At 47.7% G+C, this 24,252-nt stretch overlaps 1 protein-coding gene and 2 long non-coding RNA genes across 5 annotated transcripts in view; 2 read left to right on the top strand and 1 right to left on the bottom strand.

Moving 5' to 3' along the window:
* The first annotated feature begins 2,046 nt into the window (after positions 1-2,046).
* On the top strand, positions 2,047-6,147 carry LOC126508953 (uncharacterized). Its single transcript, XR_007594012.1, has 4 exons — positions 2,047-2,300; positions 4,364-4,439; positions 4,691-4,776; positions 5,001-6,147. It is a non-coding gene; the product is annotated as an uncharacterized lncRNA (long non-coding RNA).
* On the bottom strand, positions 5,841-19,991 carry LOC126508965 (uncharacterized). Its single transcript, XR_007594014.1, has 2 exons — positions 19,829-19,991; positions 5,841-6,479 (listed from the first exon to the last, which is right to left on the bottom strand). It is a non-coding gene; the product is annotated as an uncharacterized lncRNA (long non-coding RNA).
* A 183-nt stretch (positions 19,992-20,174) lies between these two features.
* Positions 20,175-24,252, top strand: part of Ptp4a2 (protein tyrosine phosphatase 4A2) — a 32,905-nt gene continuing 28,827 nt past the window's right edge. For 2 of the 3 annotated variants that reach the window (XM_050154452.1, XM_050154458.1), the window contains exon 1: positions 20,175-20,523. The gene's annotated coding sequence lies outside the window, so the exon portion shown is untranslated. Of the gene's footprint in view, positions 20,524-20,699; positions 20,719-24,252 lie in introns of those variants that run through there. The other variant, XM_050154463.1, reaches the window with a different exon arrangement.

The raw sequence follows: 24,252 nt of genomic DNA, 5'->3' as shown, positions 1-24,252 counted from the left end.
GTCTGCCTGGGTTACAGAGTTCGACCCTTCTCAGACACCAAAAGGGGTTGGGAGGAAAGCTCAGATGGTAAAAAAGCTTGCTATTCAAGCGCAAGTTCAGTTCCCAGTACCCACATAAAGCCAGGTGTGGTGGCATGCCCTGGGGAGGTGGAGACGAGAGGGTTCCCCCAGCTTGCTGGCCAGCTAGTCTAACTAAATTGGGAGCTACAGGCTCAGTGAAAGGACCCTCTGTCAAAAAAAATAAGGTGGAGGGCAATTGAGAAAGCTACCCTTTGACCTCTGGCCCTACGTGCACATGTATATGCCAACCCAAAATAAATAACTAAGTTGTCAAGAGTGCCAACCACTTAGAAGAGCTAAGGCAGGGAGGTGACCTTTAGGTCTTGGCAGTCAACAAACCACCAGTGAGTGTGATCTGAGAGAGGTAGAGGGAGAGCTGAGCAGAAACCAGAGGCTTAGGAATGAGTGGGTGGGGGATGGTGTGTGTGTGTGTGTGTGTGTGTGTGTGTGTGTGTGTGTGTATGTGATGAGAGGCAGGGTGTCACTTCTTCCAGGAGTGGGAGGTGGGGGGGGAAAGAGAGTCATCTAAAAAGCAGAGGCAAAGGCAGGAGGAGCTCTGTGAGTTCAAGGCCAGCCTGGTCTGCGTAGTGAGTTCCAAGTCTGCCAGAGCTACAAAGTGAGACTCTTGCCTTATAAAAAAAAAAAAAAAGGAAGGAAGAAAGGAAGGAAGGAAGGAAAGAAAGAAAGAAAGAAAGGCAAAATCAAAGAACACTGACTGCTCTTCCAGAGGACCCGGGTTCTATTCCTACTACCTGGGAGCTCATGGCTGTCTATAACTCCAGTTCCAGGGGATCTGACACTCTTACACAGACATACATGCAGGTAGGCAAAACACCAATGCACATAAAATAAAATAAAAAATGCAAAAGAAAAAGCAAAATTTATATCAAGCCGGGGAAGCATGGCTACTGGCTAAAGTAAGGTTGTCTCTGACACGTTACTCTGGGAATGCCCAATGCCCCTTCCCAGGTGTCAGCTGCTGGTTTGTTTGTGCCATCAGCAGTGAACGCTCATTGGAGGAGCTCACAGTGGGAACTGTCCCACGAGAAGGCCCCAGCCCTGTGGCTGGGTTTTCCCCTCTCTGCATTGAGTTTCCTTGATCTGATTATCTTGGGCTTGCCTTGCTGCGTGACTCAGGAGCTTGAGCAAGCTTAGGTACTGGTTTTCACAGCTCTGGGGGTGGGGAAGCCTGGCTCTCCTGACAACCGGGAAATAGTCATGAGATGTTGACAAAAGCATCACTGTTGAACCCCAGCTTCAGAAAAAGACTCCCCAACCCTTGGTGCTTAAATAAAACAAGACTACCATCATCTGTGGCAGCTTCCTCTCAACCCGTGGGCCTCGTCCCCCACAGGGGCTGCGAATCAGATATCCTGCCTCTCAGATACTTACATTAAGATTCATGACGGCAGCAAAATTCCCGTTGTGAAGAAGCAGTGAAATGATTTGATGGTGTGTGGGGGGTGGGGTTACCACAACATGAGGAGCCGAATTAAAGGAGCGCAGCATTAGAAAGGTTGAGAACCACTGCTCTAAATGGCTCTTGAGAGCTTGTAACTTTGCCAGTTCTACAGCCAGGAGGCCGGATCTGTGAGGTGAGCTTTCACCGTTTGCCTTTTGCCAGGAGGAAGTTGAGAAGCAGATGAAATGGCTTGCCTAGGGCAGCTAGCAAGTCCCTGCCCAAACCCCACGTCCTGAACCTGCTTTTCTACGGCTGTCCCCAGGCGACCAGGTCAAGCCTGTGACCCCGCCGATGACAGAGTCGTGGGCAAATAGCTAGAAAACAAGGCCCTTCCAAGAAGCTGCTTTTCCTTTAGGAGTTCCGCCGGCCGGCAGGGAAGAGACGGGCCTCTACGCTGCTTCTGAGGCTCCCGTCACTGGAGACCCCTTTTTGGTAGCCTCCTCCACACAGCTGAGATAAAGAGCCTATTTATTAGCTTCCCCAGAGCGGGTTCTGGAAGCTGGATCTGGCAGGAGGCAGAAGTCGGTCTCTCAGCCACGCCTCCTCCTCTCAATCTACCTTCCTTGCCCCTCCCACTGGATTCCCCTGACACCGGATTTCTCTCTCCAGTGTCCCTGAGCCCGGGGCACAAGTATCACTTTCTTCCTAAACTGTCCCTGGAGCGGGGCCAGTTATGCATGCTGCCTGCCACTGTTGTCAGTGCACACTTCCAGAGGTTTCTGTGGAATTCAGGCTTCAGTAAACACTCGAGGAGGAGGAAGCGGGCCAAGAAATGAGAGTAAGATTGCGTCAGGCGTGACGCACAGCCTGCCTTTCCCCCCATCTCCGTCTTCAGGGGAGGGCAATGCAGGCAGGCCTTCTTTTCTCCCTTTGGTCTAGGGTAGAGGCAGATGTTGTTGTTGAAGAGGGGAATGCTGAGGAGGGGCCTCGGGTGGGATTGTTTGTAGCCTTCTGCACCTGGAAGGGAACTACCCAACAGCCTGAAAGAGGCAGAGAGAGCAAAAGTGAAGGGGCCCAAGGAAAGATTCCAAAAAGGCTGGGAAGTTGTGCTTCGGGATTGCCGGCCAGAAGCTAGGTTCCATAAGCATGAAACAGTAAGAGCTGTGCAGTTCAGCCTAGGGAACATGGCTGCTTGGTCAGGGACGCCTATTCAGAAGCAGCCGCCTTTGTATACCCACCCTGGGTGGTTTCTATGTCGTATCTGTTGTATCTTACTGAATTCCAGCAACAGGGACTGGTATGATTAGGACCGTCCTTTTACCAGTAAAGACACTGAAGGGGTTGGAGAGATGGCTCAGTGGTTCAGAGCACTGCCTCCTCTTCTAAAGGTCCCGAGTTCAATTCACAGCAACCACAAGATAGCTCACAACCGTCTGTAATGAGATCTGGTGCCCTCTTCTGGCCCGCAGGCATGAAAACAGGCAGAACACTGTATACATAATAAATCTAAAAAATAAAAAAAGACACTGAAGGACTAGAGTTCAGCGATATCCAAGGTTACTAAATTGAGCTTTGGATAGTCTGGGTCTGTGTGCTGGATGTGAGTGTTTGGTGTGGCTGATTTTGTCTTTTGTTCTTAGGGTTTTTGATTTGTTTTGTTTTGGTTTTGGTTTTTTGAGACAGGGTTTCTGTGTGACAGTCCTGACTGTCTTGGAACTCCCTTTGTAGACCAGTCTGGCCTTGAACTCACTCACAGTGATAGGCCCGTCTCTTCCTTGAGTGCTAGAATAAAAGGCGCGTGCTGGTTGTTTCTCAAGGCAGGGCCTTGCTGAGAATTCCAGGCTGGCTTCAAACTCATGACCCTCCTGCCTCATCTCCCAGTCTCAAGATTATAAGCACACCTGGCTCTTCCTCTTACCCTTAGTTTTGGTGGGCCCACACATCTAACTCCTAAGTGTTTGGCTTTTCTTGAGTCTCTCCAGTTAAGTTTGGGTTTCACATCTCTCTGTTTTCCTAGGAAGTGATAGAGACAGCGCCTAGAGAGGCCTGGTGGCAGGCTGAGATAGGACTGCTAGTTCAAAGCGAACCTGGGCTATGCAGTGAGACACCATCTCAAAATGAAAAAGGGGGATGCAGGGGGATAGCTCAGCTTAGTAATAGAGGGCTTGCCAGCATCTTCCGGCCTCAGGTTTAATCCCAGAGAGAGAGAAACCAGCACCTGCTTTGGTGCTTTTTGCTCTGGCTCATGCCATCTGCGCTCTCGACTTTCCCTAGGGACAGCCAGCAGTCTGTCGCTGACCAACTATTCCCTCAGATCTGCCAATACTTGGCCCAGGGCAGGTTTGAATGAAGACATACGGATTCCTGGAGGAATTGCAAATTTTTAATTCTATTTTTTTGTTTTTTCGGATTTCTCTGTGTAGCTTTGGAGCCTGTCCTGGAACTTGCTCCGTAGATGAGGCTGGCCTCGAACTCACAGAGATCTGCCTGCCTCTGCCTCCCAAGTGCTGGGATTAAAGCCATGCACCACCACTGCCCAGCCAAACATTTTTTTAATTTATTTATTTTTATTTAATGTACATTGGTATTTTGTGGGTGTCAGGTCCCCTGGAACTAGACTTATAGACAGCTGTGAGCCGCCAGGTAGGTGCTATGAATTGAATCTGGGTCCCCTGAAAGAGCAATCGGTGCTCTTAACCCCTGAGCCATCTCTCCTGCCCTCAGGAGTTGCGAATTTGAACCTAGGCCTACTGGGGTCCATCAGAGCTCCTTCCACCCTCTGCCTCCCTCCTAGGTCCTTGGCTGTGAGGTCTAGAAAGGAAACTGAGAAACACACGGAGCCAAGGAAGCAGGCAAAGGAGATCCGAAACCTTTCCCCTTCTCTCTCGTTCCATTTTCCAGAAGCCGGGAGGGAGAAATATGAAGACTGAACTGTGCCCTGCACCAGCCTCCGCCCCCAAGCTAAGGAATGCAAAAGGTGAGGGTAATGCAAAAAATGTCACCATGGTAACAGCAGTGCCAGGTGTGTTGGTGAATACTTAGTTTCTGGAGCGGAGGGGAAGGGAGCGCCTGCCCAGTGCCCCTGGCTGAGGAGCTGCGAGGAGCAGCATTTCATTTGTCCCCCCGTAATGGGACATTAGGGGAGATTTTTGCTTTTCATTGCCTCCATTTTCTCCTAAGTGGAAGGTGAGGAGAAAAACCATTTTCTTTCCTCTCCCACCTACTCAGAGAATCGCCAGTAGCCGTGAGCGTTCCCTTCAGAGCCGCCGCCGGTCATGAAACCCCATCATCGCTTCAATTGCTCTATTTTAAAGGTTTGTGAGAACCGCACCAAATTGATGTCGTGTCTCCCCCCCCCCATCTCTTCTCTCTGTGATTTCTGTGGTCTCTCTTTAGAACTACATTTCCTCAGATCAGGACAGCAAGTGTAGATGGATACCTGAGGTATTCTGTGGTTTAGGAGGGTTTTTGAGGGTACCAAGTTCCTGTCCCCTCCTGCCTTAGCCTTACCAATCACTTCCGTCTTTATTTTACCCAGGATCTGTTGGAGAGGATTTGGCTCGAAGATTCTAAACTCTCTTTAGCTCCACGCCTCCATCACTGCTGAGCTGAGAATTTCATAATGACAAAGACGAGGAGAATCTTAGAAATCATCTGGCTCAGAGATTCTCCATTGTTTAGACTTTATCAAAACTGGAAGTTTGAAAACTGAAGAGGGAGCGGGAGATGTCTGAGAGCTTTTCGTCTGGAAAACCACAAATATCAAATGCACACAGCTATCTTGTGCTGCAGCCATCGCTTTACGTTCATAGATCAAAAAGACGGAGGATGGTTTCATTCTCTCAGTGAGGTGGCCTTAAACAGAGGACTTGCAGCACACAAATGGACACACTTTACACGGGGACATGGTGGCACATGCCTGTAGTCCCAGCACTTGAAGGCGGAGGCAGGGGGATCAGGCACTCACAGTCACCCTCTGTTACACAGCAAGTTCAAGGCCAGCTCAGCTTTATTCACGCTTTTCTCCTTGTTCCACGCATTAGCGCCAGACAGAGGGCAGGCATTCGAAATCCACTGCTCTGCTTCGCTGCTTTTGTTTGTCTTTGAGACAGGGTTCTCTGTGTAGCCCTGGCTGTCCTGGAACTCACTCTGTAGACCAGGCTGCCCTCAAATTCACAGAGATCCACCTGCGTCTACCTCCAGAGTGCTGGGATTAAAGGCGTGTAACATTAATGCTGGTGGTTTGCTGCATACACACACACACACACACACACACACACACATATGTAGTAGCACAATGCCTGCATTATGCGCTACAGCACGGTTTGTGAGTAGGGCAAGGGTCTGGAGACTGAAACACACACACAGACACAGATAATGCCGAGACTGCCTCTTTATTGTGTTCTAGGGCAGCTTATATAGGGTCTCCTTCCATGCCCTAACTCTCAGCTGCAAGCTCACCAGAAACTACTCCCCTGCAATCAGGAACTCCTGAGGGTCTCGTGCTCAGAGCAGCTGCAAAACAAGTTGTTTGCTCAGAGCAGCTGCAAGCATAGGAAAACAAGTTTTGTACTCCAGCAGGCAGGGGGTCACAGTCCCCATCTATCTATCTATGTATCTATGTATCTATGTATCTATGTATCTATGTATCTATGTATCTATCTATGTATCTATCTATGTATCTATCTATCTACCTATCTTTCATCTATCTATCTACCTATCTTTCATCTATCTATCTATCTATCTATCTATCTTTCATCTATCTATCTATCTATCCATCCAGGACCCCAAATCATATGGGGGGTGCCTTTGATGAACGAAGCTGTGACCACTCCTTACCGTTCTCTTATGCCCTCTCACTTCCAGGCAGACTGCATGTCCCTTCCTTATTCTTCCGCAGTTACCATTCTTGTTTCCTCATTGTAGAGTGTTGCCATCACCCTGGTACAGCAATGTTAATTTCTTTTTTTTCTTCTTAAATTCATCCTTCTGCTGCATACAAGAAGCACACCTCAACCTTAAAGACAGATATTATATTTATTACGTATACAGTATTCTGCCCGCATATATCCCTATAGGTCAGAATAAGGCACCATAATTCATTATAGATGGTTGTGAGCCACTATGTGGTTGCTGGGAATTGAACTCAGGACCTCTGGAAGAACAGCCAGTGAGTTCTCTTTACCTCTGAGCCTGTAGTCCCAGCACTTGGAAAGTGGAGGCAGGGGGATCAGGCACTCACAGTCTCCAGCCCCATTAATTTCTTTTTAAACATTTTAAAATTACACTTATTTATTCTCTCTCTCTCTCTCTCTCTCTCTCTCTCTCTCTCTCTCTCTCGTGTGTGTGTGTGTGTGTGTGTATTTGTGTCATAGCATGCGTCTAGAGATCAGAGGACAGTTTACAGGGATTGGTTCTCTCTTCCCACCATATGGTCCTGGAAACTGAATTCCAGTTGTCAGGCTGAGCCCAATGTCACTTGGACCTTCACTTCTTGACAACAGAACGCGCGTCTCTTCACTACTGTATGCTCAGAGCCATTGTGAACTTCATCTGCCGGATTAACGACATCATGAAACCGTGGGACCGAGGACCCTGAAAACAATGAACATTCTGGGCGTGGTGGTGCTTGTCCATAATCCCAGCATGTGAAGACCGAGGCAGGGGGATCCAAAGTTCAGGATGGGACTGGAGAAGGAGGCACAGTAGTTTAGAGCACTGGAGGCTCTTGCAGAGGCCTGGATTTCAGTTCCCAGCACCCACATGACAACTCACAACTGTCTGTAACTCCAGTTCCAGAGGATCCAGGGCCTTCCTCTCACCTCTGAGGGGACCAGGCATGCATATGGTACATGTACCATACATGCAAGCAAAACATTCATATTCATAAAAATAAATCTTTAAAAAAAAGTTCAGGTCAGTCTGGTTACATGGGGTCCTGTCTCAAACAAAAAGCAACAAAGAAAGAAAATAATGAACATTTGTTAAATATGTAATAAATCTCCCAGCTTCTGAAAAATATGTCTTTTTAATTGTATGTGTTTATGGGGGAGGTGTATGCATGAGAATGTGGGTGCCTGAGTAGGCCGATGTCAAATCCCCTCGGAGCTGGAGTCTCAGGCAGTTGTGAGCCATCTGACATGGTGCTAGAAACTGCACTTGGTTCACAGTAGGAACTCATAAGCGCCGAGCCATCTCCCCTGTCCCTGCCTCTTTTTATTTTATTTGTATGTGTGCAGGTGTTTTGCCAGATGTTATGGAATAATCTTTTTTTTTTTTTTTTGGTTTTTCGAGACAGGGTTTCTCTGTGGTTTTGGAGCCTGTCCTGGAACTAGCTCTGTAGACCAGGCTGGTCTCGAACTCACAGAGATCCGACTGCCTCTACCTCCCAAGTGCTGGGATTAAAGGCGTGCGCCACCACCGCCCATCTTGGAATAATCTTTTGTATACTGTGAAGATGTGTCTTTGCCAAAGTGCCTTCTGACTGGCCAATAACTAGGCAGTAAGATGTTAGGTGGGAGAGCCAAACTGAGAGGATGCTGGGAAGTAGAAAGGCAGAGTGACAGGGTTGCCAGCCAGATGCAGAGGAAGCAGGAGATGAACATGCCAAGCTGAAAAAAGGTACCGCCATGTGGTAAAGCACAGATAAGAAATACGGGTTAATTTAAGTTGGAAGAGCTGGTTAGTAATAAACCTAAGCTATCGACCAAGCATTTATAATTAATTTTACATCTCTGTCCATTTATTGGGGACCCAGAAGTCCTGACGAAAAACTTCACCTACAGCCAGCACATATGTGTGTACATGCATGCATGACCTGCGTGGGACGAGAAGAGGGCATCAAATCCCCTTGAATTTGGATTACAGATGGTTGTGAGCCACCATGTGGGTGCTGGGAATGGAACTGGGTCTTCTGGAAGAGCGGTGCTCTTAATTGCTGAGTCATCTCTTCAATTCCAGCCCAAGGTTCTTAATCTGTGGGTGATGAACTTATGGGGGCCTCATGACTGACTGTGGGAAGCCATGCAGAGATTGGCAACCGTAAAATGTTTCTGAATGTCCACTGACCGAAAATTAATTCGCCACCCCATGAACCCAAAGGTATCTTTGGATTCATCATCTTCGTCTGTGTTGCATTGTCAATGTTTACTATATATATATATAGACAATGCTTTCTTGGTTCTGAACATATAGCATGTATGCGGTGTGCGTACAATCAAGCCACGCAACACCAACATTTGCCTGAAACATCTTGGCTTAGATTTGAGATCAGTGTTATGAACTGCAGTGTTTTACTGTACATGCAAAGCTTTCTGTTCTTACAAAAGCGTAATGGTTTAATTACAGAAAGCAAAGACTCAATATTTTCTCACTGTCTTTCCTCAGCTGTAAGTTAAGTATCAAATTAATACATCTCTGGATTGTACTGTGTTAGAATGCCTGGCATAGAAATTTGCTGACTTGAGTTTCATTTAAAAAAACAATCGTTAGCTGGGAGGTGGTGGCTCACACCTTTAATCCTAGCACTCGGGAGGCCGAGGCAGGCAAATCTCTGTGGGTTCGAGGCCAGCCTGGTCTTCAAGAGCAAGTTCCAGGACCAGCTCCAAAGCAACACAGAGAAACCCTGTCTCAAACAAACAGATCATTAAGTGAGGCCTGGCTTGGTGTCACACAGGTGTAAGTGGGATCAGGAGTTCAAGGCCACCCTCAGCTGCATAGTAAATTGAAGGCCAGCCTGTGCTATGTGAGACTCTGTTTTAATTCCTTCTCCCCCAAAATAATAAATTTTATTACCATTTTTCTTTATTTTTATTTGGTGCGTATGGACCGTGCTGTCTACTGTTCACACATGGCCTGGCTCATATATGGAGGTCAGAAGATAACTTGTGAGAGCCTGTTCTCGCCTTTCATTATGTGGTCCTTGGGGATTAAACTCGGGCCATCAGGCTTAGTGGCAAGACCTTTATGCTGTGGAACAAGCTTTCTGTATACCATGGATATTCGTTACTCTCATGGGTTTAGTAAGGGCTGAATGGCCAATAGCTGGGCAAACAGAGGTTAGCCAGGACTTATGGACAAAAAGCGAGCACGGGGAAGAAGAGAGCAAAGTCACCAGGAGAAGCAGAAAGAAGCAGTGCTGAAAAAAGGTACCACCAGCCGGCACTTGGGAGGCAGAGGCAGGCGGATCTCTGTGAGTTCGAGGCCAGCCTGGTCTAGCTCCAGCTAGTTCAAAAAGCTACAGAGAAACCCTGTCTCGAAAATCAAAAAAAAAAAAAAAGGTACCACCACGTGGTAAGCGCAGATGAGAAATATGGGCTAATCTAAGTTGTAAGAGCTAGTTGGTAACAAGCTTAAGCGATTGGCTGAGCATTTATAATTAATATTAAGTCTCTGTGTGGTTATTTGGGAGCAGGTGGTCCTGACGAAAAACTCTGCCTACGCCTTTATCTACTGAGCTATCTTGCCAGCCCTACTTGAACTTTTGGATTGGTACTAGGACAGGAAGTTCTAACAATTTTTGAAATGGCTCTGAACATGCTTCTGCCTTTCTTTTTCTTTTTTTCAAGACAGGGTTTCTCTATGGAACAGTCCTGGCTGTTCTGGTACTCACTTGGTAGACCAGGTTGTCCTTGAACTCATAGAGATCCACCTGCCTCTGTTTCCCAAGTGCTTCTGTCATTTTGCACTACATATTTATCAAAGTGGCATTCTCAGCATTGACAATTATAGATTCAAAATGTACCAGGAAAACATTGAAGATGACCTGTGTTTTGCAGTATCAAATATTAAGCTAAGATTTAATTCTTTATGTGAAAATAAGCAAGCTCCTCTGTCTCATAGGTATGTAAATTTGCTCTAATCTTGAATAAATAGTAGAATTATATGTATATCAAATAATTTAAAAATTATATATATGCATATTTTTGGAGCTGAGGACCCAACCAGGGCCTTCTGCTTGCTAGGCAAGTGCTCTACCACTGAGCTAAGTCCTCAACCCTTAAAAATATTTTGCTTTTGTGTCAGTTGGTGGTGGTGCACACCTTTTATCTCAGCACTCGGGATGTTGGATCTCCGAGTTTGAGGCCAGCCTGGTCTACAAGAGCTAGTTCCAGGATAGGCTCCATAGCTACAGAGAAACCCTGTCTCAAAAAACCAAACCAAAACAAAAAAACTGCTTTTGAATTTTTGGCCCAGGTATCATACAGCTCATGGTTAGCCTCAAACTCACTGTAGTGATAATTCATTTGCATTTTAATAAATTAAGCTTGCCTGAAGTTCAGAGAGTAAAACAGCCACACTGATCAGTCTTACAGACCAGGCAGTGGAGGCGCACACCTTTAATCCCAACAGCCACACTAGTTTGCCATAGAAACCGGGTGGTAGTGGCATACACCTTTAATCCCAGCACTACAGTGGATATAAAATGGAAGGAGACAGCTCTCACACACAGACTCATTCTGAGATTCCTGGAGGCAAGATCGCCATTTTGGACTGAGATTGAGGTAAGAGCCAGTAGCTTGCTCTTTTGCTTTTTTGACCTTAAGGTTGAATGCTATTTTTTTTTTTCCTGAGAAAGAGTTTCTCTGTAGCTTTGGAGCCTGTCCTGGAACTAGCTCTTTTTTTTTTTTTTTTTTTTTTATTTTCGAGACAGGGTTTCTCCGTAGCTTTTGGTTCCTGTCCTGGAACTAGCTCTTGTAGACCAGGCTGGCCTCGAACTCACAGAGATCCGCCTGCCTCTGCCTCGCGAGTGCTGGGATTAAAGGCGTGCGCCACCACTGCCCGGCTTAGAACCCCAAGTTTTGTCACTAGGCTTTTATTAATCGTGCTACAAAGCACTATGTAGTATTGAATTCCTAATGCTGCCTCTACCTCCAGAGTGTTAGATCCAAGTATGTCCCTCCACACCCATTTTCAGGTGGTGCTGGAGATCAAACCCAGGGCTTTGGTGACGTGGACGTCACATAAGTCTCTATCAATGGTGCTAGACCCTCATCTTGTGAAATAGCTTCCTTATGATTTACTTTCAGTAAGTATTTAATGGGAGTGTCTATCTTAGGCTTATTTTGTTTTGTTTGTTTGTTTCTTGAGATAGGGTTTCCCTGTGTCGACCAAATTGTCCTCAAACTCAGATTTGGTCTGCCTCTGTCTCCTAAGGATGGCGATTAAAGGCATGTGCCACCGTACCCCGCTGCTGTTCCATACACCTGTGTACCTAGCTATGGTCGTGTGGGAAATTCTAGGCAAAGGGGAGTCACCAGTGGAAACTTAAGAAACTCTGCTGGGTGCTATGTGTGCTTACGTGATTTTGACAAGGTCTGGCTTCCAGGGCACTTGGAAGAAGATGAAAATGATAGTGGATGAAATATTTTATTCGAAAGGATGTTTCTCTGGGTAGTTTCAAGATGTTTGTGCAAAAATGTGTAGCATTACTGCTAGTGATAGCAAGAAATTGGCACTAACCCCAATACCAATCAATAGGGAACCTGTTCACAGCAGTTCAGTCATGTTCCGTAGACAGCCTCTACAAAGAACAAAGTAGACCTGGATGCACTGGTGTGGAAAACTGCTAGAGACACGCTGTTAAGGAAAACGGTTCTATTTCTGTTCTATACACACAGAGAAAGGGGAAGGGGGCGGGGATAAATGTGCAGAAAATCCGGAAGGGTAATATAACCCGAATTGTTGATAGTGGCTCTTTCTCTGGAACAGAGCAGAGTTTCAGGGATCTTTCCCATTTTGAAGCATTCATCTTTCAGTCACGATGATAGAAATTAAAAAAAAAATGAAGCCCAGCAGTGGTGGCGCACGCCTTTAATCCCAGCTCTTGGGAGGCAGAGGCAGGCGGATCTCTGTGAGTTCGAGGCCAGCCTGGTCTACAGAGCAAGTTCCAGGACAGGGTTCAAAGCTACAGAGAAACCCTGGAGAGAGAGAGAGAGAGGGAGAGAGAGAGAGAGAGAGAGAGAGAGAGAGAGAGAGAGAGAGAGAGAGAGAGAGAGAGAGAGAGAGAGAGAGAGAGAGAGAGAGAGAGAGAGAGAGAGAGAGAATGGCTGAGGAGACCCAGATTTTCTCTCTAGTGGTGTTTGCATTGGAAGGAAAGCTAGCTTCCAGCTTTGGTTTTAAACCAAGAAGGACTCCTACTAGTGTGCAGTTTCTATGCATGTAAGCTGAGGACAGGGTAAGGGACACATTGTGGGGGACAGAGGGAGGGGTGCACTGACAGTTTCTACAGCATCTTTGGAAACGCAGCAGGAGATAAGTGATCTCTGATGTGGGTAGCAATGGGTGCTGGAGATTAAAGCCGAGCACTGTGGGGATGGGATAGATCGTCTCAGTTTCGAAGGCTGACCTTGATTGCCTTGCTTAACCTGGCGCTTTGAGTTCTCAGGGTGTAAGAACAAGAACATGATCCGGATGGGGCGCACATATTAAAGATTTACACAAGCACCGATAATCTTGTTGCTCCAGGGAGGAGGTTTAGCCATTTAAAGTTGCAGTCCAGAGCACAGGGAGAGGCTCACCACGGCGGCCGATGTGTGGGCCTGTGGAAAAGTACACACTGTGCTTGACTTCCCTGGGAAAATACGCAGAGTTCAAATCCTCCTGTCCCTATCATGTATTAGTTGATTAAAATGTAAGAATGGGGGGACTCCGAGACTGCTCAGTAATGATGGCACTTAGGGCCAAGCCTGGTGACCTGTGTTTGATGCCAGGGTCCTGCAGGTTGGAAGGAGAGAATGACTCCCCATGGTATCTACTGACCTCCAACGCCCTCTGTAGCACTCCACCCGGCTCTCCTAACAAAATAAATAAATGTTCAGTTTTGAAAGGTAAGAATAAGATAATGGGCTGGAGAGACGATTAGTGGTTAAGAGTACCCACTGTTCTTCCAGAAGACCTGAGTTAAATTCCTAGCACCCATGATCAGGAGGCTCACAACAGCCTCTAACTCCAACTCCAGGGGCATCTGAGCCAGGGGTTTTCTAGAACACCTACGCATTCAAAAATAAAAATAAATCTTTAAAAAAGAATAGGAAGAACTGGAGAGATGGCTCAGGGATAAGAACATTGATTGTGACCAGGCACACCTTTAATACCAGCACTGGGGAGGCAGAGAGGCAGGTGGATATACGTGAGTTCCAGGCTAGCCTGTTGTACAAGAGCTAGTTCCAGGGCAGGCTCCAAAGTTACAGAAAAACCCTGTTTTGAAAACCAAAAAAAGGCCGGGCGGTGGTGGCACACGCCTTTAATCCCAGCACTCGGGAGGCAGAGGCAGGCGGATCTCTGTGAGTTCGAGACCAGCCTGGTCTACAGAGCTAGTTCCAGGACAGGCCCCAAAGCCACAGAGAAACCCTGTCTCGAAAAAAAACAAAAAAAAACAAACAAACAAAAAAAAAAAGAAAACCGAAAAAAGATAAAAAAGAACAATGACTGCTCTTTCAGAGGACCTGGGTTAAATTCGCAGCACCCAATGGCAGCTCACAACTGTCTGTAACTCCAGTTCCAGGGGATCTGATACCTAAGGCAAAACACAAATGCACATAATATAAAAAGTAAATAAAGAATAGGAATAATAGTGCAAAATGATAACACTACCCATTCTCTGGGGCTACTAAAATTAAAATATCTAGCTGGGCAGTGATAGTGCCCACCTTTAATCCCAGCATTTGGGAGTCAGAGGCAGGAGGATCTCCAAGTTCGAGGTCAGCCTGGTCTACAAGAATTCTACAAGAGTTAGGACAGCTAAGGCTGTTACACAGAAAACCCTGTCTTGAAAAACAAAACAATCAAAAAGAAAGAAAGAAAAAAGCCAAACCAAGCTGGGCACAGTGGTGCTCTCCTTTAATACCCGTATCTGGGGGCAGAAGGCAAACTCTTGTAGGTTCGAGTCCAGTTTGGTTCACATAGCGAATTCCAGGACAGCCAGAGCTACATAGTGAGACCCTGTCTCAAAACAAACAAAAGCCCCCAAATTAATGCGTATGTAAAATGTTTAGACTTACAGGGTCTTGGCACTCAGGAAGTACTTAATAAGGGTTAGCGCGAACTACTATTTCCGAATCCCTTGTGGGTGTAGGGAGACTTGCTGAGCCTAACAGTTTTAGCTTCAGTTATTAATAAATCTTTGACATTTTCCTGTTGCCAAACAGGGAAAGCGAGTCGCGAAGCATAAGGGAATGCTGTGAGTTGAACCTGAGGGGGCAGATACCAGCGCGGGGTCTATGTTTGGTTCTCAGGACCTTCTTGGGTAGATAGACACTTTCTAAGCCTCAGTTGCTCCATCTGGAAGACAAAACGATGCCCGAGCCTCATTTCTCAAGTTTCCCCCTCTTCTGACAGTTCTTAAAGCCGTTTTTTCCTTCTATACCGGAAATCCAGTTTCACCTGACTCGAAGACGGGCACCTGGACTGCTGACTACTCAGGGAAAGAAGCTCGCCTTGTGACTGCCCATCGGGTGCAAAGTAGGCTCTAGCCGAAGCTTTCCTGTTCCAACTGGCACCAACACCACGAACTCTTGTCTTCCAGAATCCACAGCTCCTCCCACTCCCCTCCAGGCTCCCCCAAACCCGAGCGCGCTGGGGAGGATGCTGCGAGCACGCCACCGGGTGTGCGTCTGACTCCCCGGCCCCCGGGCTTCCTGTACCCGAGGACCTGCGGGCGCGGGTGGGGGAGAGCGGGTTCCGCTGAGGACTGGAACCAGCACCCAGTCCCCTCCACTTCACCCCAGTGAAAGAGGGCTGTAAAATTCCGGAAGAGAGATTAGAGGCAGGGGATGGGTGGGGCGGTGAATCAGTACATTCCTTCCTCCCCCTGCCTCCTCCTCTAGGGTTATCACTCTTGGGAGGGTTGGGCGGCTTCTCACAGCTTTCTCTCTTGCTTCACTGGCAGGATCCGGACAAACTGAGCAATGCTAGGCGGGGATTTCCCATGTTCATCTGAACTTTGTGAGCCTGGTTGACTTAATTTGCAGCTCATGACCCATTTGGTTTCGGGCCGAAGGGTTTTAGCTGGGACTTCCAACTTGGCCCTGTGTGCGCATTCATCAGGAGCCCCTAGCTCGGTGTCAATTGCTCTTAAGAGCTTATAAACTTATATTTAGTATCAGAGGCAGGGAAATCTGGGCTCAGAAAGGCTAGGTAACTTCTGCCTGGTCACACAGTGGCTGAGCCTAGAACAGCTTCAGTTTTGTTGGTTGCCTGTATTTCCCACCACACCCAATTACTTCCTTTACTTGAGGTCATTGAAAGGCAAGGCTTGTTTGTAAAAGGGGCAGGGAAGTTAAAAGGATGGACCACTGCCACTGAGCCAGATACTTTTAAATATGGTGTCCTTAATTTCTAGGTTCCCACAGCTAGGATGAAAAAGATGTGACCACCATGTTCTGGTCTAGATGAGGAAGCTTTAGCAGTCAGGAATTTTGAGTTTCAAGAGCTAAAATCTCTGCATGTAGAGTTATAGTATGAAGTCTCTGCTCTTTTTGAAGCCATAGGGGTAAGACAGAGCCTCACGCTGTAGCCCAGGCTGCCCTGAAACTCACTATTAGCCTAGGCTGGCTTCAAACTTGTGGCAATCTTTTAAAACATTTTTTAACCTTTTCTCCATGTTGCTGGAAGCTGAACCCAGGGCCTTGTGCATGCTAGGCAATTGCTCTACTACTAAGCTATATCCCCAACCCTGTTTTTTTTTTTTAAGGATTTTTTTAAAAAAATTTATAATTTGTTTGTATTTTTTTGTACACTGATGTTTTGGCTGCATGTATGTCTGTGTGAGGGTGTTAGATTCCCTGGAACAGGAGTTATGTATGAACAGTTGTGAGCTGCCATGTGGGTGCTGGGAACTGAACCCGGGCCCTCTGGAAGAGCAGCCAGTGCTCTTAATCACTGAGCTATCTCTCTAGGCCACCTTCCATTCCTGCTTAATTTTTTAGTGATGGCATGTCACTAAATGAAAAAGTTAATCATTTTATTTATGTGTGCTGGTGAGCATGGAGGCCAGAAGGCAACCCTGGGTGTCGTAGGAGCCACCTACCTTGTCTTTTTTGTGAGGGAAGGAGTATACAAGACAGGGTCTCACTATGTAGCTCTGGCAGTCTTAGAACTCACTATGTAGAACAGACTGCCCTCAAACTCAGAGACCTCTCTCCCTGCTTCTGCCTCCCAAGTGCTGGCATTAAAGGTGTGCATCACTATGCCTGGCCATTTTGTCTTTTATGAGGCAGGGTCTCTCACGGGCCTGGGACTCTCTAAGAGGCTAGGCAGGCTAGTCAGTGAGCCCCAGGGATCCAGCTGTCTCCACTTCCTCAGTGCTGGGGTTTCAAGTGCTTATCACCTGTGAGTTCTGGGGCTTGAACACATGTCCTCAAGCTTGAGACAAGTACTTTACTAAGACTCGTTTCTTAGCCCTACCCCTTCATTTTACAGAAGGGGAAACTGAGACTCTGAAACTTGAAGTAAGGTTCTAAGAGGTCTTAGTTTGCCTGCGAGTGCTGCGATGATCACCATGACCAAAAGGAGGCTGGGAGCAAAGGGTTTATTTCACCTCACAGTTCACAGCCCATCTTGAAGGGAAGTCAGGGCAGGAACTCACGCAGGCATGGAGGAGTGCTACTCACTGACTTGTTCCTCACAGTTTGCTCAGCTTCTATCTTATATAAACCCTAGGACCTTCTGTCCAGGGATTGGCACCACCCACAGTGGGCCAGGCCCTCCCACGTCAGTCATTAATAAGAAAATACTACAGACTTGCCCATGGGCCATTCTAATGTGACATTTTCTCAACGGAAGTTTTCTCTTCCTGAATGACTCTGGCTTGTCCCAAGTTGTCACAAACAAACCAACAAACAAACAAACACACACCTAACCAGGACCCGAGGTTACATAGCAACTTTGTGACCATGTAAGGATGCCAGGTGAAAGGGTATAGACCCACAGAATGGGAACCAGCCAGGAACCTGGGCTTCTCCCAACCTCAGCACCTCAGTTTCTCTGCCATACCCTCCTTACTTCTTTGGTACTGCGTGTATGACAGGCCCACACACAGCTTCTGCCTCCAAAGAGATCATGAGCCAGGAATACCGCCAGCTTAACTTCACAGGGGTGCTGGGAGGATTAATAAGCTAATGGCACTTGGACCTGCTTCAGCAATGGCCCTGGATAAATTCGGAGTACTTATGTGTGAAACTCGCTGCCAAGGGTGGTTTGTGTTTAATAAGGCACCTGCAGCCTGGTTTCCAGTCTGTTTAAGGCGAGGAGACCGTAAAGCTGCGTTCCAACCTTCTCTGGGAATACATCTAGATTTGGAGAGACTAGCACACCTCCTTGCTGGCCTGTGGGTGAGGGTAGAGTTTTGATGACCCCGTGGTCTCTTAAGAGGCAGGTCTCCGGAGACTTGAAAGCTTTCCAGCTTAATCCAAGGGACACCAATTATTGACGGAAGTCAGAAACTAACACGATCATTTGAACCCCTGAGGCAGACAAACCTGGGCCAAGTCCTGCTTCTGTCATTTCGTTTCTCCAAGCCTCTGTACTCCTTTAAAATGAGTTAATAATACCTTCCTCATAGGGTTATTTAGAAGCATAAATTTGGTAATTTATTTAAAAGCACCTTGCCCAGAGCATGGAGTAGAGTACACGCTTTAAAAATGGCTATTAGTGTAGCTATTATTGTTACCCTCATGTTGTTACGTTACTTATTTTTATTTTAGGGCCAGGCTGACAGCCAGATGGAGGGAAGATTCGTTCTCTTGGCTATCTACTAGTTTGCCCCAAGTAGACTCGCCAAGCAGAGGAGAATCATGGACGCAGGCATTTCTAGTATGTTGTACTTGCTATGATAGAGTGAGCATAATAAGGTGTTTTGAGACCATAAAGGGAGCATCAGTAACCAGGAAATGCAGCTAACGTTCTGCAGGGGAGTTAGCTCTTCCTTTGCATGCTGTCCTTTGAGAAAACACTGCCTGACTGAGGCTGGTAGAATAAAGCAGCTAGCCTCTGAGCCTCCTTCCACACCGCCAACCAGGGGCCTTGATTCTAATCTGCAGTCTCTCTTGCTCCTCAAGGCCTTTTAACTCCTACGCAGCAAGGACGGCCAGTTTTGCCCTAAAATACCCCAACCCTGGCCACCTGCTGGCGGTAAACAAGCTGAGTTCTGTGCTGTGGCTCCATGAGGCGGTCTTTAAGATCTTCCCTTTCCCCAACCCCCCCAAAAATCTTTCCTTTCCTTTTAAATCTAAGTTGTGATGGAAGGTTCTGGTCTGCCTTGTGGGGAGGGCTACTGGACACCAACCACGACTTTGCCTCACAGTGCAAGGGCAGGGTTGCTGTGCTGGGGATAGACAGCCCAAGCGGCATTTATTTTTATTTATTTTTGTTTCAGAGACAAGGTTTCTCTGTAGCTTTGGAGCCTGTCCTGGAACTAGCTCTGTAGACCAGGCTGGCCTCGAACTCACAGAGATAGACCCACCTGCCTCTGCCTCCCAAGTGAAAGTGTGGGCCACCACCGCTGGGCTTCAAGGGGCATTTTCATTTTCTTGTAAATAGGTGTCAATTCTGGCCAGGTTAGACTTCCCAGGATGGATAGTAAGCACTGACTTTTCTCCTCCCTCCCATCTCTCTGGGGGAAGTCTTCCCACTTCTCAAACCAGCCTCCAGGGCCTTTTGCTGCTCCATCTGGCAACAGCCCAAACCAGTCTCCCAACTCACGGGGAACTACATTTTCCTATCCAGAACTCAGGACACAGGAACTGGCAAAGAATTTCTGGCCAGGTTCCAAATGCAAAAGGCAAAAATGTTCCCGATGGAGAATCTCTAAAATTATCTTCAACTTGTTAAAAGGGGCATGGATTAGATCGGCAATCTTGACACCCAACCCAACTTTCTCTTTTTTTTTGAGGGGCCAAGAGTCAATTTAGGGAGCTACAGAACCATTTCCACAGGTTTTTTTCTTTTTTTTCCCACAGTTTTTAAAATCACGCTTATTCTTCATAATTTATATTGGTACTGAAGAGCATCTGTGAAGATGGAATTATTTCCGTTTAATACTTGAGAATACTTAGGAAAAAACTTGTTCCTTAAGACTGTATTTCCGTCTGCCAAGGAAGAGGTCTGTGTTTTGCTAGCGGGGGAGTGGGCTGGAGAGGCGGACAGAAAGAGCCTTTGCGAAGTACACGCCATTCGAGGCCTCTAGGAAGGGCAGCCAAGTACTGAGCTACTCGGTTCCGCACTTCCGAGCAGGAAATCCCCACGCTCAGGCCTCAGTCGCCGCCCAGTCCCAGTCCCAGCGGGATCCGGCCCGAGGACGCGCCACCCTGGAACAGGAATCGGCCCGCGACCTTGCGGGTCACTGGGCGGCCAGAGGCTCTAACTTACGTCCAGGTGTGGATGGGGCGGTCGCGGCGTAGGCGGGCGCTTCCCTCGGCCACGTTTGTCAGCCCGCTCCCCCCACCCCGCGCCGGTCACATGGACGCCTCTTCCGTCGCCCCCAGTGTCGAGCGGAGCAAACCACGAAAAGGCGGAGCGCGGCAGGCGCCCAGGGCAGTGGGTCAGCGCCCCGTAGGCATGGTGGGCGGGGCCAACCGCCGCGAGCCGCCGGTAGCCAATCACCGGCCCAGGGGCGTGGTCATGGCCGCGCGCGCCGCGCCCCGCAGCGCCCCCTGAGGGGCGGCGGCGGGAGCTGGTCCGGCTGCGCGCGCAGCGGTGGTGGCGGCGGCGCGATCGGCCAGGCTGTAACCGTCGTCCGTCCGGGAGCGGCTAGGAGCGGCAGCGGCAGCCGGGAACGGCGCGAGGCGACGCCAGCAGGCAGCGGCGGTAGCGGGGGCAGCGGCGGCAGCGGGGGACGCAGCGGCAGCAGCGGCAGCAGCAGCAGCAAGACGGACTCGTGGACACGCGCCGCCGCCGCCGCCGCCGGGCCGGGCCGGGTGTCGCGCGCCGAGGCTGGGGGGGAGTCGTCGCCGCCGCCGCCGCCGCTCCCGCCGCCGCCGCCGCCGCCGAGGTGACTGAGGAGAGAGGCGCCTCCTCGCTCCCGCCTCCGCCGGCCTTCAATGCCCAGTCCCCAGCTCGCCAGCGTGAGTGCGCCCCTCCCGGGCGGCCCCGCGCGGCGCCCGGGCCTCGGGCAGGGGAGGGCGGGAGGCGCCGCTGCCATTAGAGCAGGCCCGAGACACGTCCCCGGAAGGAGGGCCGGGCCGGGCAAGGGGCGGGGAGCGCGCGGCTCGAGGTGGGGGAGCGAGCGAGCGAGCGAGCGTGAAAGAATGCGGGAGAAGGTGCGTGTGCGGGCAGCATGTGTCCTTGTGGGGGCGAAGGTGTGGCGAGAGCGAGCGGGGGTGAGGAGGGAGCGTGGCGGGCGAGGAGGTGTGCAGGGGTGCGCCTGCGTTTGTCCGGCGCGTGAGCGCCGGCATCCTGGAGGCCCCTTGGTCTTTGTGTTGCTAGTGAACCTCCGTGTCCAGGGTCTAACTCGCTCAGAAGCGTGGGATCCGTGAGTTGCGGTCAAGTAAGAGAAAAGGGTTTAAGTCTCCCATGACGCTGATCTTTGGCGCTTTTTTCCCTCCTTTCGTAAAAATGTATGTAAATTTCTGAATTTCTAGAGATGTCTTTGCCATCTCCCCACCCCCAATTTCCCAGCGCTCACTAATCGAGCTTGACTCCTGCCCAGGATCCCGAGTTTTTGCCGGTAGCTTATTGGGAAGCGTAAACTTTTTTTTGGTAGGTAAATGCTTAGTGTCCAGGTCAAGGATATTTAATGAGGTAAACTGCAGTGCCTTTGAGGCTGTGACTCTCTTTTACCCTTCTGCAGGAAAGCGCCTAAGAAACAGTCGTAGTATACAATGTCGATAAGTGCCATAGTCGTGTTTCTGTCTCTGGATTTGTCACGAAATATAAAGTGACTAATGTAGTGTCATTGTAGGCATTCAGCAAATGCGTCGCTACAGCTGGATTAGTATATGTATTTACTTGTTTCGCGCTCTGTGTTCCCGAGCAGTTTCAGACAGGAAGTGAGAGAAGTTAAGCCTTGTTAGGGTGCAAACGGAAACTAAGGCTATAGAAGAACACATTATCAGGGCTTTGTTTTCTGATCCGGACATTTTTAGTTTCGGGTTGAATGGTCCGGCTTTATTGTTATTGGATTTTTCTCTGTTTGCGCTTGAAGAAGGAATTACTTCGTTTCATTTGTTTTATTTTACTACTTTTAGATATTCCAAATAGGATCCTTCTTGTAGTTCAGTATGGTCTCAAAGTCTTTGTAACACAGTTTGGCTTTGAACTCTGATCTTGGTCTTCCAAATATTAAGATTATAGGCGTATAAGTAAGTAGACTGAATTGGGGATTGGAGATGAAGAATTGTTGAATTTTATACCTTAATGATGTAATCATAGATAGTAATTGGAAATATGTAAGCAAAGTTGAAGTGAAGTTGGTGCTATAGCTCTGTAATCTCCCCTACTTTGGGGTCAGAGGTCAGAGGATGGCCAAATCAAGGGCAGCTTGTGAAACTTTGAGAGCTTATCTGAAAATGTAAAAGGGAGTCTGGGGAAATAGCTCAGTGGTAGAGCACTTTCCTTGATAGAGAAATCCTAGGTTTAATTCCCAGTGTTACTACTACCAAAAAATATTGGGAATAAGGAAAGTTAAAAAAAAGATGGTTCTTTTTGATAATGAGTATAGACTTACAGACAAAAATCAGTATATTACTTGAAGTTAGAAACTTTACGTGTTTTGTAATATCTGCTAAAATATTTTTAAAAGTGAAAAGTTTGGTTCTGTAGCCTGATCTGGAACTTACTCTGCAGCCCATGCTTGGCCTGGCATTTGTGGTAGTGCTCTTGAAGCTTCCCCTGAGCTGGGATGGCAGGCATGACCCACCAAGCTTAGGCGGCAGGCATGACCCACCAAGCTTAGGGAGAAATTAATGGTTTTCTTAGTGTCCCTCCCCCCCCCCCCTCCCCGAGACAGAGTTTCTCTGTAGCTTTGGAGCCTGTCCTGGCACTAGCTCTTGTAGACCAGGCTGGCCTAGAACTCACAGAGATCCGCCTGCCTCTGCCTCCCGAGTGCTGGGATTAAAGGCGTGCACCACCACTGCCCGGCTTAGTGTCCCTTTTCTTATACTGAGCTTGAGAAGTGGTTTTGTCATTCCCTGGAAGATGGGGGTGTTAGTAGTAAGTGCCATTGTGCTACAGGTGTTTTTAATACTCATTCCCTGTTCATAGTCAAAATAAAGTTGGAGGATATCCTCATTGGATACCTTGGCACATTTGTGAGATGCTTGTTTGCCAGTCGCTAGGGATTTGGTGACGTGCCCCCCTGGACTGTATAGTGATGGCATGGAATATATGAGGAGCAGTTACTTTGTTCAGTAACACAAGAAGTGGATTAAAAATTAAGGTCATCTAAAGCCCCTGATTTTTTCCAGGACACCAAACCATTCTCTCAGCATTGTGTCTGACTTTGAAATTTCTCGTTGTTAAGAGTCATTCAGCAGCTTGCACACACAGGAGCTGTGGAAGCTAATGGAGAAGACTTAAGTGTCTTTGAGGCAAGAGGATCATTGTAGGAGATGCTGACTTGAGGCTTTTGGGGGCCTAAGCTAGGCTTTCATGTGGGAGGAGATTCTGCCTTGAAGCTGTCTTGGGGCCCCAGGGTGTGTGCTTTGAGACAGTTTTTATGAGGCACCTGGGGTATGTCTGGGAGGAAAGTCTGATTAAAGAAATGTAGCAGACTTTCTGTTTGTTGATTTTGTGTGTTGTATGGGGTGTGTTTATTGGAGCTGAGGAGTCCACTGAAGTTGCCACTTTGAAAGTTTGTCTCTTGGGTTGTGCAAATAATTAAGAGATTGCAAATCAGTTGTAAGAGAATAAATACACTTGAAAGTACTCTGTTAATTATAAGTTGGACTCCAGATGCAGAGTATTACTAAGACAACAGCTTGTTACATTTAGCGTCTACAAAAACTGGCCTTTCAGAACACCTTCACCAGGGAAAAATAGCTCAGAACTGCTGAACTGGGTATTTTCTGACTCAGAACAGAAGTCAGACCACTCCCTCTATGAGTCAGTCAAGTAATATTTAATTTGATTGAACCAAGTTTATAGGCAGAAACCATTTACAACATCACTGAACTTTGGTGGCATTAGGGAAGGAAGAGTAAATGAATTATTTTGCTGTTTGTTTCTTTGTTTTTGTTTTTTTGTTTTTGTTTTTCAAAACAGGGTTTCTTTAGGTAAGAGCTCTGGCTGGCTGTCCTGGAGTTCTCCCTCATAGACTAGGCTGACCCTGAACTCCTGGAGATCCTCCTGCTGGAATTAAAGGGGTGTGCTACCTTTGCCCAGCCTGTGTGTTTTTTAAAGTCAAAGTTTCATATGTGTACTTATATACTTGCTGAAAATTGTGAGCAGAGTAAGTGGTAATTCTTTTTCTTGAGTTAGCCCCCCCTTACACCTAGGGCCTCTACTCAACTGCACTTTCAACCCTCTAAGTGAACTTTTTCTGTCCTTCACAGATAGTTTTCCATTTTGTAGAAATTGCAGACTACAGTTTTGACACAAAGTTGAAATTCAGTAGGGATTTACATTACAGTTCGACCTTTTATTGGACTTTGTGGTTGGAGATCAGTAAAGCCTCTGGAGAAAGCATTGATAGAACGCTTCAAGAGAGCGACACACAGCTTTCAGTCTTTGTCTCTGGAGATGGAAACTTCAGTTAGAGCCAAACCTAAGTAATGCATAGGTAGAAGTTGGGGATCATTAAATAAAATTTTGAGTAGAAATCAGGACTCCATTTAATGTGGTAGAGCAAATAAACT

Source organism: Alexandromys fortis, unplaced genomic scaffold (assembly GCF_014885135.2).
Source record: "Alexandromys fortis isolate MF-2015 unplaced genomic scaffold, M_Fortis_MF-2015_v1.1 scaffold_26, whole genome shotgun sequence".
NCBI classification, from domain to species: domain Eukaryota; kingdom Metazoa; phylum Chordata; class Mammalia; order Rodentia; family Cricetidae; genus Alexandromys; species Alexandromys fortis.
The sequence above is the reverse complement of the archived record's forward strand: the minus strand, read 5'-3'. Positions and strand labels throughout refer to the sequence as shown.